Source organism: Papaver somniferum, unplaced genomic scaffold, assembly GCF_003573695.1.
Source record: "Papaver somniferum cultivar HN1 unplaced genomic scaffold, ASM357369v1 unplaced-scaffold_84, whole genome shotgun sequence".
Classification (NCBI taxonomy): domain Eukaryota; kingdom Viridiplantae; phylum Streptophyta; class Magnoliopsida; order Ranunculales; family Papaveraceae; genus Papaver; species Papaver somniferum.
In genome coordinates this window covers 1,496,790-1,502,151 of record NW_020651415.1, presented here as the reverse complement: position 1 = coordinate 1,502,151, position 5,362 = coordinate 1,496,790, and the positions used below count along the sequence as shown (strand labels likewise).

Here is a 5,362-nt window from a genome sequence, read left to right as displayed (position 1 = left end):
TTCCTATATTTATTTCTTTTCTTTCTACACGTCTGCTGAGCTGTTAAAACTCTTACCAAACTCGTTCCTGACGGTAGGATAGGACCCTTGCCATCGATACACTCTTAATACTTCGCGTAACTCCTCCACGCCAATCAACGGAACCCGACTATAGATCCTCTTATTCTGTTATCACGAGAACCAATTAAGCACTCCAATTTAATCGAATCTGAACCACATACCAATCCTGGTTTATCTTTACACGTCGTTCCCAGTCCACTTCCGATTCAAACTCCAACAAAATCTCATCAATCTCCAATTCAGAAACAACGTTGGTGACTAACCATTTTTCCCGTCAAATATGGTTGCTTCATATGAACAATCCAGCCCAAGTTGGTCGACTATATCACGCATATCAAGCATGTTTTTTCCTAACAGATCAATCCCAATCAAAATCAGCAGTTGAGTCTCATTAAAAGCCATCCAAATCTCGAACCCCTAAAATCTGTTCGTCTGCAAAGATATTTCCCGCCAAAAATTGGTTTTTGAAATGTTGAAGATGGTTGCCCCTTATCCAAGATAGGGGTGCCATTAGCCGTGGAGTGGAAATAGAATGTCTGGGGTGCAAATAGCGGTGGAGTGCCCCTTATCATCTGGTTGCCCCTTATCCACAACGGGGGTCCTTATGGCATATGTCCTCCGGGGTGCCTTTAACAACTTTTCAAGCCGATTTCTCCAAGAATGTTTATTCCTCCAGAAACACCTAGAAAGACATAAAAATCCATAATAAATACAAAATCGAGCACTAACAATACACATAATTGAGACCAACATAGCCACATAAATGCGTCTATCAAATACCCCCAAACTTATTATTTGCTCGTCCTCGAGTAAATCGAATCTAGAAAATAAGTAGAAGTTCAAAAATTAATGTGATTTGTAGATAGTGGTAAATAGGTTGTCGTTCACACGGACTTTGTTGAAATTGATTTTAGGCTTAAATAATGGAATATACTAAAAATAAGAAAATATGTATACAAAAGTTGACAATATGAAGAGATGACCGGGACTCAGGATTCCACTGCTTTTCATGTTCATGGGGTTCATAAATTAATCCTAGACATTTATAGCTCAAAACAAAATAAACAATAACTCTATTATTTGCCAAAGTAGATTTCATAAAACATTAGTTGTAAGTTGTGAGCATGACGCATCAAAAATAATTAAAACCAAACATGCGACATCAGACAAAATAACAAATAATTAATAGAAATCATAAAACCATTAAATTCTATGCAAATAGTTATAAAAGAATTATTTCAATTACCACGTGAATAAAAAACATCATCCTCCGTTGTCTCAGTAATGATGGTTTTAGCTCTTCATTATTACGAAGAAAAACTAAAAAGAATAAAGAATATAAAACAGTTGCAGACGGCTGTCCCCCGCTGCCGCCTGGCACCACTATCGATCATGTATATAGGCTACAGTAAACCTAAGTTTCCTTCTTTTATTTCTCTTTGCACGTCACAATCATATCAACACCCAATTAAAATGTGCCACGTCAACATTCTAACGTATTAGCTTACCACATGAGTCCAATTGGATACTAAATTGTAGCCGCTAAAATATACTTGTCCGCCCAATTCCTCTCATGTGGTTGTCACTTGAGAAACAATTGTTGTACACCTTAGGAGATTGTACTCCATAACCTTTAAGATTTAATTTTAAGTGTTGGCAGATGTCTTCTAATAGACACATTTTTGTGTCCGATTTGTCTCGATTCTATATATTGTTAAGGCTCATTTTTGTACTTATTATGGTGTTTTATTTATTTGTAGGTATTTTTGGCCAATAAACATTTTTAGAAAAAATTGGCTCGAAAAGTTGTCGGAAAGCACCCGAAGCACATTTGCTATTCAGACTCTCACTTTGGATAAGGGGTAACCTAATTACTAAGGGGCATCCCATTTCCAGGCAGTTTCTAATCGCACCCCTACTATGGATAAGGGGCAACCATCTTCAACATTCAAAAACCAGGATTTTGGCAGGAAACTAGTGCAGTTAAAGAGCAGTTTTGGCAATCGTGATTTGAAGGAGTTTGAGGTCGATTAAACCTCTGATTTTCATAGGATAGACTCCTTATGGGTCTAGGAATCTGATATGGGTGTTTAAATCGATTAGACTGGGCTCACTCGACGGATTTTTCTCACAACAGAAAATATGGAAAGTCACGTGTGTGACCTGTTTTAGGGAATTCTAGAGAGATTAAAGCGCTGTAAACTTTCCCAAACATTTGTATCTATCTAAGGAAGAGTTTAGAATAAAAAGGAAAGCTCAGAAATGCGTAGAAATCCTAAAACAAGAAACTACCGCAACTTGGCCGTGAAGAGAAGGAAAGATATTTTGGAAGATTTGGGAGAGATTTAATCGGTATTTTTGATATAAATAGATGTCTTGGGTCATATAGAAGAGGTGTCGAGAGTTTGGGAACCTTAGGAGAGCCAGAGAAGAAGAAATCAGAGCTTTAACAATCTCTGTTTCTGCTGCTGCTGCTGCTGAAGAGGAAGAACGCGAAGAACATTGACGCACGGGAAACAGTCGCAGAACATTAAGCTGTTTAGGGAAGTCTTATTCCAGGGTCTTAAAATCAGCGACAAAGCAACAGTTTTTCTGTGACAGTTCCATTGTAACAGCTATTTTGCAACACCAATACACTGTTGCAAACAGTTTGTGTTATTTCTTTTCACTCTTTTAATCATCTTTTGAGCAACAAACACATATTTTGAGATCATGATTAATATGAGGAGATAAAACCCATTGGTGAGGCAATAGAGGAAGCTATTTTTCATACAAAAAGTGGTATATTCTATTTTATCTTTTTATTTGCAATAATTATATGATTATTTGCCTTGAACTATTATTGAGTATGATTTTTATTGAGTGATTGTGATCTATTTTGATGGAGTATGCTTAGTTTTAATACTTTTGATGCTTCATACTTGGTATTTACAATTATTAATTTTGAAAATCTACTTGTTGCAATATTTTAGAATCAAATTAAACGAGAAAATTGCATAAATATAAGTATTGGTTTAATCACTTTGAACTTGGAAAATAGTGGAATCTTAGCCTAAGTGTTTCTTTTAGTATTGATATCATCTTTGATTGAGTTTGCTATAATTTTCATTGTGTTTTTTATTTTAATATTAAAATTTAAGTCTAATTAATATCCTTCACAAGTCTGAGAATCGAACCACTTTTACCACTATCACATCAATTTTTGACGCCGCCGACGCGGACTTGTTTTTAGGGTTTTAGATTTATTTTACTCTTTATTTTTATTTTTACTTTTTTATTTTATTATTTATGTCCTTTATTATGTTTTTGAGTATTTATCTTGTGTCTACAGGTTCTGGATCATAAAGAAAATTGAGCCAAGGAGTTTGGTGATTTCATAAAGACTTGGAGCTAAAGATTAAAGCAAAAAGAACAGAAAAGAAGACAATTTTATTTTAAACAATTTTAGTTTAGGGTTTGTTTATTTTCTTTTAGAAAAAAAAAACTGTATTAGGGTTTATTATTTTTGTAATTTTTCTTTATTTTCTTGGACTTTTGGACTTTGGGACATTATTTTTTTTATTACCCTACCGAAGGGTACTTTAAATATAAACTATTTGTAGAGAAGGAGGACAATTACGATATTGTCTCTGCACCTTGGGTTCGTACACTAGACATCGGAGTCAGTGGCCCGAGTCGACTACAACCGATTCATCCCCCGTCTGGAACGGGAGGTAAGATTCTAAACACTCGCGAATCCCCTGTCAGCGAGTTACTGGACTCCTTCGTATGCATATATGTTGAGGACTGAATACGGACATTTATTTTTCTAGTAAAGGGCAATGCCTAGCCATATAAGATAAGGGTTCGGATTTCATCACCGTTATCTTCTTGCCCGCTTTAGGAACACGTAACCTACGCGAACCTAGGCCTAAAATTTTGACTAGACTGAGACCGATATGGTAACGAGATCAACAGGAAAGTCATTCGAAAAATATTGGTTACTCTTTTAAGCATACTTCGAAGTTCTTGACGGTTTCTGTAAGTTGAATGCGTGACTGCGCCGCCTTGTAATACCGGTGAGGCCTTGGGTATCAAAGCTCCACCGAGCTTCCCTCGCCTCTATTCAACTTACGTTAACTCGGATTGATTCCAGAGGGGTTTGCTTAAATTGTAACGAATTCCCGTTCGAAGGATTAGAAGCTGGTCTAGAAACAATCTAAGTGGAGCCATCATGCTTTTTGTTTGCTAGAAATCAATAGGTTTGATTTGGTTGAGTCGGCCTTGATCTGTGTTTGCTTACCCTTCCAATTTAGAAAATTCTATTGTATGCCTGAACGTAAAAGAGACGCACTAGGTAGATTTGTTAAAGAGAAACCTAGTAGTTCGAAGCGTCTCGATTACCTTAATCTAGAAAGTCCGGCTTTTGAAGAGTCTGTTTTTGAACGTTCTTTGACTGAGGAGAGAATCCTGTTGCTCCGATAGCGCCAGAAATGGCAACTTTGAAAGCTTTGTTGAATCCAACTAGGACTACCCGTCCTTCGTGTATTAAGTTAGCTGAAACGGAGGCACCCTATGAACTGAAACCTGGGACCTTACAGATGCTCCCAATCTTTTTAGGGAAAGAAAATGAAAACCCTTATTACCATGTTAGGGATTTTGAGGAAATTTGTAGTACTCTAAGAATTAGAGGCTTAGATGATGATGCTTTGAAACTTAGGTTATTCCCATTTTCCCTGAAAGATAAGGCCAAGTCGTGGCTGTATAGTTTGGACTCCGAGTCAATTGAGACATATGAACAACTTACATCTGCCTTTTTCAATAAGTTTTTCCCTAGGCACAAAACATCGTCTATTAGGACGCAAATATGCACATTTTCACAACAAGAGGGAGAATCTTTATATAGGTATTTGGAAAGGTTCAATGATTTATTATCCCAGTGTCCTCATCATGGTTTAGAAAAGGTTAGGCTAGTTCAGATCCTTTATGAGGGTTTAGATTATTCCACAACGACCATGGTTGAGTCTCTATGCACTGGTGGATTTGAAAACCAAACTGTTGATGCGGCGATGGAATTTTTTAATGAAATCGCCGAAAAAACCCAGCAACGGGAAAATAGTAGGGCACCTCAGAAAAAAATTCTTTTAAGTGGAGGAAACGTTAATAGGGTAGAAGGAGGCTATGAATCAGATGCCAAAATTGCTGCTATAGTAAAAAGGTTAGAAGCCTTAGAAGTGGGCCAAACTAGTGGTAGAGTGGAGCCTTTTTGGGAAGTCCAGAATATTGAAGAACATGCCAATGCTCTTTATAATAACACTAGATT

The 5,362-nt window shown here is 36.8% G+C and overlaps 1 pseudogene; it reads right to left on the bottom strand.

The window, feature by feature from the left end:
* Window positions 1–4,896: 4,896 nt before the first annotated feature.
* Window positions 4,897–4,996, bottom strand: LOC113345974 (annotated as a pseudogene).
* Window positions 4,997–5,362: the final 366 nt, after the last annotated feature.